Genomic DNA, 13478 nt, shown 5'->3' with positions numbered 1-13478 from the left:
CCTGTATCTTTTATGTAATGGGCACAACATGTATATCAAGTCGTCAATGCATTATGAAGGAGGCTTTATCATGTATTGCCAACATTCCAGACTGGCAGAGGAATTAAGACTTCTCTTATGCGCTCAGAAATCAAGTCTTCCACCCCAAACCAAAGCCGAAGGAATACAAGTGTGTTCCTTGTCACATTCTAGAGAATAGTTAGTCCCAGGTCTCAGTCCACGTCAAAGTCCAAGAGAGACAATAGAGAGAGATCATTATGTTGTGGCACATCGGGAAAGAAAGGGAATAGAAACTCAAAGAAGTTAATGTGAGGCTGATGGAGGTGAAAGGAATCTTTTTAATCCCTAGTAACGTGTGAGCAGAAATACAAGGAAATCAAAGGTAGACCAGTGGAAGTTAGAGAAACCTTTTGGTTCCCAAGGTCTAAGACAGAGAAACGTCATTTAGGCATCTCCGCTCTATATTTAATAAAGACCTTTCAGTTCTTTCTTTCTACTTGCAACATCTCTCTCTGCTGGCAGAAATGCTTCACTGTACTCTACCAGAGGCAACTGTCCTCCCTTGCATGTACCATGAGCCAACCCAAAACAAGCTGAACATTTCTTATGTATTTTATTTTTAGGATCAACAACTTTTGCCTTGAATATCACAATTTAATTATATTGCTGGCTTTCTTTTTAGTTGGCAGCATAGCACATAATTTAAGATCTCACTAGTTCTTTTGTGTTGTTTTTGGAGAATTATATAGCACATTTGCGAAAGTGTGCTAAATAATTAAATAAGCAAATTCAAACATATGACAACATACATAAATCACAACATTAAGTAAACATTCCACTCGAGAGGTTGCCAAGTGGTTTGCTTTAAGAGAAACATGAAAAGATGAGAGTGCTACCTGAATTAACAGATAAAGGAACAGTGTTCCAATATTTTGGAGTCAGAAGAGCGAAGGTTCGATTGAGAACAAGGGGGACGAGAGAAAGTAAAATACAAGATGAAGAACAGAGAGTATCAGTATGGAGTGAAATTAAGGAGTAAGGATATGAAGGGCATGAGACCATTGATGCACTTAGTCACTTTGAAAGAATTGAAACTAGGTATGGGTGGGAAAAGGAAGGAATTGAAGAGAGATCATAGATGGAGAAATAGGAGTTTGCAGGCTGGATTAGGGGAGTCAAAAGAGCAAGTAAACAGCAGAGTTAAAGGCGTTTTGAAGAAGGGCAACACCATAGTTGTGCAGACCAACAAGAAGGGAAGAACAATATTCAAGATGTGAAAATACCAAAGTAAGTATAAGAGTCTCAACGGCAAAGACTGTAAGAAAATGGCAGACCGTACGAATATTGTAGAGCTAATAGTGAAAGGATCAGGCAAGAAAAGACATATTATTGTAGAAAGCAAGAGAAAAGGGAAGTGCCAAAGATGAGATCTACATTGTGAAAAGATGCAAAAAGAGGAAAATAATCCAGAGAAAAAGTGATAGAAGAGTGAGGAGGGGTGTCAGCAGGAGAAAGGGCTTAAAAAAGAGAATCTCAGTTTCTGAAAGATTTAGATGAATAGATTGAGAAAGTATCCAAAGCTTAACTTTCACCAGTCAGAAAAAGAAGAGTGAATTGAGCCACAAAGGATGAAAATGAGAAAAAGATCTGAGAGTCATGAACATAGAAATGGCAATGGAAACCAAAATATTGAGTAATGATGCCTGAACCTTGCGCAACTCCGAAGCATAGAGGAAGAGCACAAGAAGATTTCCTAGCTCAAGAAATGTAACATGTGTGATTAGAGAGAAATGAACAGTACTGGGAAATAATAACACCATATATCTCTAGACTGTAGAGAGAAGAAATCCAGGAATAATGTCCAGTTAAACCTTCAGTTATAGGTTGAATTCCTTGTAGGGCAGACTGTTAATGATTTCAATCAGGCGATGCACCCTGGTCTCAGCCTAGTATGCAGCGCACAATTAAAAGCTTATTTTGTTATATATATATATAAATAGGTTCAATATTTGAGAGATACACCACTCATATCACACCCCCTTTTCAAATACCCCCGGGTCACAATGGACCAGGAACCAGGCTGGTTGGTAAAGGCAATATGTATTTATTTATTTATTTACAATTCCAAGAAATCAAACACTTTTTAATATGGGGCAGCAATCACCAATGGGTGATAAGAACAATATTAATGGAAGCAATGCACTTAGTTTAACCTTCTATTGACACAACTAAAAAACATCAGGGAATAGGAGCACTTTTGATTTTAGGTAAGATAGCACTGGAGTTAGAATTTCCCCCTGCACCATTCTCTCAACCCACAAATAATCAATTTTAAGTTGTCGAAACTGATATAATATTGTTTCGTCTTCATTGTATATGTTGACCTATACCCAGTCGCTTTGCGAGGAAATCCGTATTGCAAGGTCGTGACCTTAAGTTAATCAAGCCTCCATTTTAGGTTAGACCGCCATTTTGGTTTAACGTGCAAAGTCACTTTGTGGCCTAAAATGGCCGACCTGTGTCCTCTTGTTTTCACTTTAACCTCTTCAACCTCTGTAGGCGAGTTAATGTCCAACCTGCCTGCAGGCTATATGTTAGGGTCATGTAGACCTTGTCCTTTCTTGACCTAGGGATCAGGGGATTACTTGAATCGGCGATGTTAACCTACAAGTATACAAGAACAATAATGCTATTTAAACAAGATATGCGAAACATCTGGTTGACCTGCATTAAAGCAAATGTGTAAAGAGTGTAAAGTCACATCCAGAGAATAGTAGTACTTGTTAGTAAATGTATTAAGAAGTAAACCACATGCACGAGATATGTAAATTAGGAATGAACCTGGCACGAACCCTAGCCCAGTACATGATTAACTCGTAAGAGGCTGGACATCGTTACAAAGAAACTATATAAATATGCTGATGTCCAGCTAGCAATTCCTTTTCACTGCTCACATTGAACCTGCTGGTGGTCTCTGTGAAGTACTGACGGCCAAATAGCTATTTGTGTACTTTGTTTTGTAAACTGTTCAGTGTTGCAATAAAGATTCTGGGAATCTTTACAAGCCCGTGTTGGTGTATTTCTCTTTGCATGGTGTAAAAGCCTTAATATTGTATTTTCTGATTCCACAGATGGCGCCTGAATAGGGACCCTCAAGATTGTCTTTGTCTCGTTGAAGGTTGGCTCAGCTATCGGACCGGGATCGGACGGTGTCAACAAAAAGGCCCCTCTGGACGAGAAGCAAATTCCTCGACAGAACACCACGATCTGATCCCTGAACGGTGAGCTGTAGCCCGAGACGACGTCTTGACGAGGGTCCATATATCGAGGAGAGTAAATTTGCCGAAATCACCAGACACGTGGGTCCTTAGACTGTCCTTAGTAACCCGATCTGCCGTCCCAGTCCTTTGGTCAGGTGAATCGTGACCCAATTCTTAATTTAACCCTGACAATTTGAATTTGGCGCATTGTACTCGCGAGCACAATTATTTGACCAGGTAACACCAGAATTCTGATATGCCTGAGAAATTGTCTGCCTGCTTCAGGGCATTATTCCGCAGTGACAGACAATCTTTGGAAGTTAGCCGTCCCGCACCACAGGAGGGGTCGCCGGCATGTACTATGTACTGTAAGAAAGGCTTTGGTAGTATAGCATTTAATGATATTTGGCACAGACAGACCAGACATAACTCTAATCTTCGGTGGCCAACCAATTGTAGCTTCAAAATCCCTCGGTTAGAATATTCAGGGGGTAATTCATAGAATTTAGCGCACAAGTGGCGCATGCGGCTGGCGCACAGTGTGTGCGTGCGAATCCCTGCGCCAGCCGCGTGCGCTAAAATCCATTTCCGCGCACAGCGTATTCATGGATTCCAGCTACCAAAACCAGCCGTGGTGCACAGTGGCGCAGCGACCCTGCAGCAGAGCCACTTACGCCCCCAAGAACGCCTCTCGCGCAGGGGAAAGCCATCAAAATCCCTAATCCAGCGCAAAGGGCTGTGCTAACCCTGTACCAGCACGGCAAGCGGGCTACATGTATCACTGGGGTGCGCGGGAAATACCTCACGTCATTTCAGCTGGGTATGTGTATTTCCGGGGTGCGCTGGAAGTTCCACACGCGAATGTCCTGGCTATGTGTATCTTGGGGTGCGCGGGAAGTTTCACACGCGATATCAGCAGGGTACGTGTATATCAGGGGTGCGCGGGAAGTTCCACACGTGAATGTCCTGGGTACGTGTATTTCTTGGTGCGCGGGAAGTTTCACACGCAACATCAGCAGGGTACGTGTATATCAGGGGTGCGCGGGAAGTTCCACACGCGAATGTCCTGGGTAGGTGTATTTCGGGGTGCGTGGGAAGTTTCACATGCGACATCAGCAGGGTACGTGTATATCAGGGGTGCGCGGTAAGTTCCACACATGAATGTCCTGGCTACGTGTATTTCGGGGTGCGCGGGAAGTTTCACATGTGACATCAGCAGGGTACGTGTATATCAGGGGTGCGCGGGAAGTTCCACACATGAATGTCCTGGGTACGTGTATTTCGGGGTGCACGGGAAGTTTCACACGCGAATGTCCTGGCTACGTGTATTTCTGGGTGCGCGGGAAGTTTCACACGTGAATTTCCTGGCTACGTGTATCTTGGGATGCGCGGGAAGTTTCACACGCGACATCAGCAGGGTACGTGTATTTCGGGGTGCTCGGGAAGTATCACACACGAATGTCCTGGCTACCTGTATCTTGGGGTGCGCAGGAAGTTTCACACGCGACATCAGCAGGGTACGTGTATTTCAGGGGTTCCGTGGAGTACTACACGTCAATTGGCCGTGTGGGTCCTCCCAGGTGTTCGCTCCACAACCTCCACGGCCCCTGCAGGCAGCCCACACCACGGGGGACTAGCCTGCACCCCCACTCGTCCCCCTGTACCCCCACCCCCCAGCACTGTGGGGCACCCTCCACCAGGCCCCAACTCATGTTCCCCTGCACCCCCACGCCCCAGCACTGTGGGGCACCTGCCAGCAGGCCCCCACTCATGTCCAACACATGTTCCCCTGCACCCCCACCCCCCAGCACGGTGGGGCACCTGCCAGCAGGCCCCCAATCATGTCCAACTCATGTTCCCCTGCACCCCACCCCCCAGCACTGTGGGGCACCTTCCAGCAGGCCCCCACTCATGCCCAACTCATGTTCCCCTGCACCCCCACCCCCAGCACTGTGGGGCACCTGCCAGCAGGCCCCCACTCATGTCCAACTCATGTTCCCCTGCACCCCCACCCCCCAGCACTATGGGGCACCTGCCAGCAGGCCCCCACTCATGTCCAACCATGTTCCCCTGCACCCCCACCCCCAGCACTGTGGTGCAACCTCCACCAGGCCCCAACTCATGTTCCCCTGCACCCCCACCCCCCAGCACTGTGGGGCACCCTCCACCAGGCCCCAACTCATGTTCCCCTGCACCCCCACCCCCCAGCACTATGGTGCACCCACCATCAGGCCCCAACTCATGTTCCCCTGCAGCCCCACCCCCCAGCACTGTGGGGCACCCTCCACCAGGCCCCAACTCATGTTCCCCTGCACCCCCACCCCCCAGCACTGTGGGGCACCCTCCACCAGGCCCCAACTCATGTTCCCCTGCACCCCCACCCCCCAGCACTGTGGGGCACCTGCCAGCAGGCCCCCACTTATGTCCAACTCATGTTCCCCTGCACCCCCACCCCCCAGCACTGTGGGGCACCTGCCAGCAGGCCCCCACCCATGTCCAACTCATGTTCCCCTGCACCCCCACCCCCCAGCACTGTGGTGCACCCTCCACCAGGCCCCAACTCATGTTCCCCTGCACCCCCACCCCCCAGCACTGTGGGGCACCCTCCACCAGGCCCCAACTCATGTTCCCCTGCACCCCCACCCCCCAGCACTGTGGGGCACCTGCCAGCAGGCCCCCACTCATGTCCAACTCATGTTCCCCTGCACCCCCACCCCCCAGCACTGTGGTGCACCCACCACCAGGCCTCAACTCATGTTCCCCTGCCCCCCCCCCCAGCACTGTGGGGCACCCTCCACCAGGCCCCAACCCATGTTCCCCAGCCAACATGTCATCACAATCTAGATCCCTGGTCCCTATGGTCAGCCTCCAAATGCAAAACACCCACCCGAGTATTGCATCCACCCACTTAGAAATGGCAATAACATGATAGAACACCAATTGCAAGTTTGGAAACGAACACATGTCCATCACATACACCCAATGGGTGTCAGTGAATCTCAAAACCCATATCATGATATGCATGAAACCAATGAGATGATACTAAACATTGAAGTTTGATCAAAAAATATGTATTAAAGGAAACATGAATTGAATCAAAAATAAACAAACAGAAATGGGAATGTAAAAAAATAAAAAGAAGCATGTCCGTGAAAAAATGCAAAACCAAAAATCATAATCCAAAGGAATGGTGTCCAAACTCACAGTCCACAAAAGAAAATCCAATGGGAAATTATAATTGAAAGCCATTGCTACATGGGTAAATTGTAAAATTAAAAGAAAATCCAACAGTGAACTATGTACAGATGAACAAGCCAGGGTCCATGATCCCAACAAAAGAAATGAAACCTATCTAACAACACTACCTAATAAAAAAAAACTACATAAAAAAATGTGGCCCATTGTCCAAAAGGTCCAAAAAAAATGCAAAAACAAAGGAAACCTAACACTAACTACATAACTATTTACAAGGGCAGCGGGCTAGTCCAACGGCTCACTGGATGTTGTCATGGGCCAGGGCATCAGCGAACTCCTGTTCAATGGCTTGGAGGCGGGCATGTTCCCTGGCCCCGAGGTCTCGCAGGGATAAAGCAGTGTCCAGCTCCAACTCCCTGCGAAGACCCTCGAGGCACTCAGCCCGCCTCAGCACCCTCCGCATGGAGTTCTCCGCCCTGACCATTGTGAGCCGTTCCTCCTCTGCCCGCTGCCGCTCCGCACCTATCTGCTGGCCCAACCGCTCCCACACAGAAGCCACTCCCATTCCAGGGTTCTCCTGCCCTCCGGCCGATGCCTGCACCCCTGATGTTGATGGCCCCGAGCCATGATGCCTCCCACGTCGAGCCTGCTGCTGCCTCCGACGCAACTGCCTGTGCCAGCACGATGGCATCCAGGCTGATGGAATCCTCCGACGCCGTCGCGCACGTGCCCTGCCCGATGATGCCGTCACATCCTCGATCTGCTGGGGTCCAGTTTCTGGTGTGTCCACCCCTGCTGGACCTCCGACTCCCAACTGTGGCAGGGATGGGATCCCCACTGAGCTGGCTGCATTGGTCGGGGCAGGTCCACAGGGGACCCTGGTGGCATCTGGGCCGGAAGACGGCATGGAGAATGACTGGTGCATAGTCTCCACAGAGGAGGAGAGGGTCGCCAGATTGGCCGACACATGTAGGAAACCCCTGACCATGGCCGATCCCAACTGGGCCACGTCGGCACGGTGCTCTCCGTGATGACGTGCATGCTCCTCCCGGGAAGCACGCACCTCATCACGAATTTCACCTGTGCGCAACGCGACACCAATCAGGACCTTCTTCATACGGCCAGGGGTCCCCTCGTCCGCAGGTGGAGGGGAGTCAGATGACATGGACATCCCCCCTACCTGCGGACGGGCCTGGGATGGGGCATCCCTGCTGGTGCATGGTGGTGCAGTCACAGTGTCAGGGACAGTGACATGCACAGGCCCCTCCACGGCGACCTGTGCTGCCTCCTGCCCCTACCCCTGGACTGCAACACTTGCACCAGCAGGGATGCCCCCACCAGGCCCCATGTGCGCCCCAGTAGCGGCTTCCTCCTCCTCTGTGGAAACCACCAACCTGGATGGCTCCACCCCGTCTTCCGCCATTGCAAGCCCCTGTGGGGGCTCACCCACCCCTTCCGCTGCAGCCGTGGGGGCATCCCCGCCGCTTTGCTCCACAGCCCCATCTCCACCCTCTTCTTCACGTGGTGCTGTGTAGAGGGAGACATAGAACACAAGCATCAGGGTACTGTACAACGGTCCCCTAGACAGGAAGCAATAGCAGATCACTTCCATCATGTCCCTCCACCCCTCCACAACACATGGGTCAGTGCAGGTAAAACACATGCGGTAACAGGCATGGCGCATGCTATGGACATTAGCATACATGTCCAAGGGATTCTTGAAACATACAATGTTGTTTTGCAACTCACATGCATCATGGGCCATGCCTATCACATGCACACACTTCACCATAGTTTCTTCCATCTGGCCTCGTACACCACAGACACAGTGGATACAAGGATGACTAGGCTGCATCAGTGAACCTGAACATTGCGACAGACATGTGTCATGCATCCCTGGCATTCACAAGTCACAGACACGCAGGTCAGACACACAGACATGGACAGCATACATGTACATGGCATCAGCACCCATCCCTCACCCCCACCCATGTCCAGGAACAGAGACTGGCATGCTTTCATGTGGCCATTCCGCATAGGGCAACCCATGTTGCATTTGAACACATGCACCAACCGTGTGGTTCACACATTACTGGTCTCACATGCATGACGTCCCTGCACACACACATGCATACATGGCCTATGTCACACATATAGGCAAGTATCAGACAACTAGCACACTGCGACATGACCTGTCTCAAACAGCAATGCTTGGCCACTTACCGCTCAACTCCAGACGGGTCTGCCTCTCAAGGATCTGGGCGTGGAGCGCTGGGCCTACGCGTTCCAGGACCCTCATCTGGATGGTACTCATGCGGCCCTGGCCCCCCTCCACGAGGCGCCGGGCCTTCAAGCGGGTCCTCGACCTGCAGTCATCCCAGCGCTTCTTGACATGTTGGTAGTCGTGGACTGCCACCCCCTCCGCGTTGATGGCAGTCACGATGTCCGTCCAGATCCGAGTCTGTCCTTCCTTGTTGGCGCGCTTACTTCCGAAGAGGGCATCATACTGCCCCAGGACTTGCTCCACCAGGACACCAACTTCGGTGGCAGTGAAGCTGGTGCCCCTCTGCCTCTCTGGCCGGGGGTTGCCAGTGGTGCCAGATGTTGCAGTGCCCGACATGGCAACCCCAGAGGCAGGAGTGGGTGGGCAACTGGGTCCTGGGGCTGGGCTGTGGAGCGATGGTATCTCAGTCGGGAGTCTTCTGTTTCAGCAGGGGTGGACACAGCAAATGGACCCCTGCAGATGGCTGATGTGCAGGCACCAAATGGCAGGGCACGGTGGCAGCAGGCAGGCAGGCAGGCAGGCAGCAGCAGATGGCTCGTGGGAGGCTGCTCGGGGCTCTGGGGGGCAGTAATTCGGCCTTTTGGGCAGGAGCATGGTCTTTCGTGTGCTTAGGCGTGGCCAGCTTGATACGGAGTGATTTGGCACGTGAAAATCTTGCACGTCTGCGTGTAAATCAAGGAAAGGCCCTTAGCACGTAAGCGCGTCAGCACGCATATGCGATTTTATTGGACCAAAGGCCCTTAGCGCATAAGCGCGTCAGCACGCATACGCGATTTCATTGGACCAAAGGCCCTTAGTGCGTAAGCGCGTCTGTGACGTTTCGCGCACGGGCGTTTCCCTGGCAGGGCTTGTAGATCCCACGTGCCTTTACATAGCTCTGTACGTGCTTTTCGTGGGGTGCGGTGCGTGTGTTTTCCAGCCGTTGGGGTTCACACGCTATTACTTCACAGCGGGTGTTGGCTACGCGTTCTTCTACACGCAAGGCAGACGGTGAGTGGTAGCCCGCTCCCCCAGGCCCGATCGCGTGAAAAACTTCACGCGAACCCCTGTAATACACGTAGCCCGCTCCCCCAGGCCCGATCGCGTGAAAAACTTCACACGAACCCCTGTAATACACATAGCCTGCTCCCCCAGGCCCGATAGCGTGAAAAACTTCACGCGAACCCCAGGCACAATAGCAGTATGGGACATTCATCATTGCTGTATATTGGCGCTTTTGTGATGCACAGGGACGCTACCGCCTGCCTTCGTGTGGTGGACGTGTTTAGGCCTGTGCGTGTCTTTGGCCGTGCGCGGCTTTGCCCTATTCGATTCCATGAATACGTGTGGTTTTTGTGCGTGTGGGCGTTCCGTCTGCTTCCCAGCAGTACATCCCAGTAACGCCCTTATTTTTGCGCGTTGTTCCCCATTCCGCGCTTTACGCCCCGTGTTCTGCCCCCTTTTTGGTGTGTGCGCCGAGGTTGTGCGCTTTCACTGTGCGCGTCGCGCACGCCGTTCGGGATGTTTCAGTGACGTGTGCGCCATGCACGGGTTTGGCGCACATCCCAAGGAAAACACGCGCAGGGACTTCCATGAATCGCACGTGTGGGCGTGCGCCTGTTTCCCTGGCAGGGCTTGTAGATCCCACGTGCCTTTACATAGCTCTGTACGTGCTTTTCGTGGGGTGCGGTGCGTGTGTTTTCCAGCCGTTGGGGTTCACACGCTATTACTTCACAGCGGGTGTTGGCTACGCGTTCTTCTACACGCAAGGCAGACGGTAAGTGGTAGCCCGCTCCCCCAGGCCCGATCGCGTGAAAAACTTCACGCGAACCCCTGTAATACACGTAGCCCGCTCCCCCAGGCCCGATCGCGTGAAAAACTTCACGCAAACCCCTGTAATACACATAGCCCGCTCCCCCAGGCCCGATAGCGTGAAAAACTTCACGCGAACCCCAGGCACAATAGCAGTATGGGACATTCATCATTGCTGTATATTTGCGCTTTTGTGATGCACAGGGACGCTACCGCCTGCCTTCCTGTGGCGGACGTGTTTAGGCCTGTGCATGTCTTTGGCCGTGCGCGGCTTTGCCCTATTCGATTCCATGAATACGTGTGGTTTTTGTGCGTGTGGGCGTTCCGTCTGCTTCCAGCAGTACATCCCAGTAACGCCCTTATTTTCGCGCGTTGTTCCCCATTCCGCGCTTTACGCCCCGTGTTCTGCCCCCTTTTTGGTGTGTGCGCCGAGGTTGTGCGCTTTTACTGTGCGCGTCGCGCATGCCGTTCGGGATGTTTCAGTGACGTGTGCGCCATGCACGGGTTTGGCGCACATCCCAAGGAAAACACGCGCAGGGACTTCCATGAATCGCACGTGTGGACGTGCGCCTGTTTTTTCGCGCTTGCGCCTGCTTGCGCCTGCTTGGGCATAGATTTTCGGTGCACGTTTGTTACATGAATCGGCCCCTCAGAGTCTGTATTGATGAAGAAACAGGCTAGACCTGCAGCATTTGATGCATTGCACAGTTGGAAAACAGAAGCTTTGCAGCAACAAAAGAGTAGAGAAAAACATATGCGTCGACATATGAAGAATGCTGAAAAGGCACTGTTATATGATCAAAATAAACAATTGGAATCAGTTAGGAACACGGACAGAGCGTTTCAATTAGGCATTCAGAAAATTTACCCTTCGAAAGATTTTCATAAGTCTGATGAATTGATTAACAAACCTTTGCATGAACAAAGGCCTGATGCCTCTGTGCCACCCCCGTATGTTCCTCCTCCTGGTGCTTTGCCCCTTCCTGTCGCTATTCCTCCTCCTATAGTTCCCCCGGTCCTTCCTATTGTTCTTCTTGTTGTTCCTCCAGCCGTCGCTCCTTTGCCTGCTCCCTTGCCTCCACATTGATATTCAGAATGTGCCTACACTCCCTCTTCCAAGTGATTCTGCATTGCTTGTAGTAGACCAGGGAACGGGATCAAGGGTTGTGACTCGTAATACTGTGTCCCCAGATAAAAGGAATGAGTTGATTGCTTGGGCTAAACATTCTATGGAGAGGGGTGAACAAGCTGATGATTTTTCCACACTCGAAAATCTAAAAAGTATCCCTGAGAAAAATGTTTTTATTGAAGGACTAGGAATTCATTTGAGCATAATGTGGAATAGATTAAACGATGTAGATCTCCCACAAGGGTTACGGGATTTGAACACCTTAGCGTTGTCTAGAGATACTGCGGGGAAAGTATATGAGCATGTCAAGAGGATTTTTGTGTATAGGAAGGAGTTGGAAGAGTTACAGAATGAAGAAGCAGATGGTGATAGTTTAGGCACTGTATTCTTATAGAAATGGGTTTCTCCTCGCCGCGAATTGATAGGTGAGGAAGTGCGAATTTGTACAAAGGATGCGATAAGATGGATTTCGGATATGTCGATAACTCCAGCCGAAGTATATGACACGTATTGTCAGTATACGTTAGAAATGCAAAAGAAAGTGATACAGGTTATAGCAGAATACCTGCAGGATGAGTGTGTGAAAAGAAAGATTTGTTGTCCCGCTGAATTGTTGGGTGTTTATAAGAGAGCCTTTTTGATTGATACCTCTTCGACTGCTTTAGCACTTGATTTGGCTCTGTTGCTTAGTAAGCGTTCGGAGCTACCTACTTCTCAGTTGCCTATGAGAGAGGTCCCTCCGACATTTGTCCCAAAGGTTGAGATGGCGGCCGATGCTGCACAAGGTATAGTCGCTGTGGACATTCCTGCACATTATGTATCGCAGTTTGTTCACGTCCCGTTCTCGAGACAGGAAGTGAACACCATAAAGCAATCTATTCCTGATATAAGAAAGAATCCGACGGGGTTCTATAAAGAAATAGAGTCAGTCTTACAATCATCAGTATTCACCTTAAGTGATATTGATTTATGATTTCCCGTACTCCTGCCAGTTGATTTGTGGAAACAGATTAGGGCTGTAGATGATGTATCTGGGATAGGAATACATGGAATTATATGGTTAGGCTCGACAGAGAAAGACCAGCTGGCGAGAGACCGCCTCAAGTGATATAAACTTTGCCTGATAGGATTATTGTAAAATTAAAAACCATAGTTCCTGAAAAAAGAATCATTTGGGACAAGCTTACGGCCTGTGTCCAAGGAAAGTCTGAAGATGCTACCGAGTTTTTTAATCGGTTCAAAGAAGTGTTTTCGGATTTCAGTGGACAAGACTTAGGCACAGTGTCAGGGAAAAGTCTGTTTGTCGACAATTTTGTACGTGAATCCATCCTGCCTGACATCCAGTTGCAGATTATGTCCTCCGAAAGCACTTGGCAGGCGAAGTCTCAATCAGAAGTACTGCACATGGCTCAGTACTTTGAAAATCGTGTGAATAATGAAAATGAAAAACTTGAGAAAACAAAAGATGACCTGAAAACAAAAGTACTATTACAACAGATTGTTAGAAGCCCCAGAGGGGGTAGTATGCAATTTAGAGGTCAATATGTTCCACAGGGAAGTATGCCCCTGGCTCCGGTAAACATTAACCTGTGTGCCTTTTGTCGACAGGAAGGTCACTGGTGCGCACAATGTCCGACCTTGCTGCAAAGGTCATTTGGGAACATGGGTAGATGATCCAGAGGTCGCCCAGGTGTAGGGGGCCCTGGTAGAGGACAGTTTACGCCAGAATCACAGCAACCTTTTTCACAGGATAAACAAGTATCGAGTGTGGATAATAGAAACATTTTTGATCATCCTTCTGCTGCATACCTCTCTGAGG

This window comes from Ambystoma mexicanum, chromosome 6q (genome assembly GCF_040938575.1).
Source record: "Ambystoma mexicanum isolate Mex_15411 chromosome 6q, UKY_AmexF1_1, whole genome shotgun sequence".
Classification (NCBI taxonomy): Eukaryota; Metazoa; Chordata; class Amphibia; order Caudata; family Ambystomatidae; genus Ambystoma; species Ambystoma mexicanum.
Note: the sequence above shows the minus strand (reverse complement) of the source record.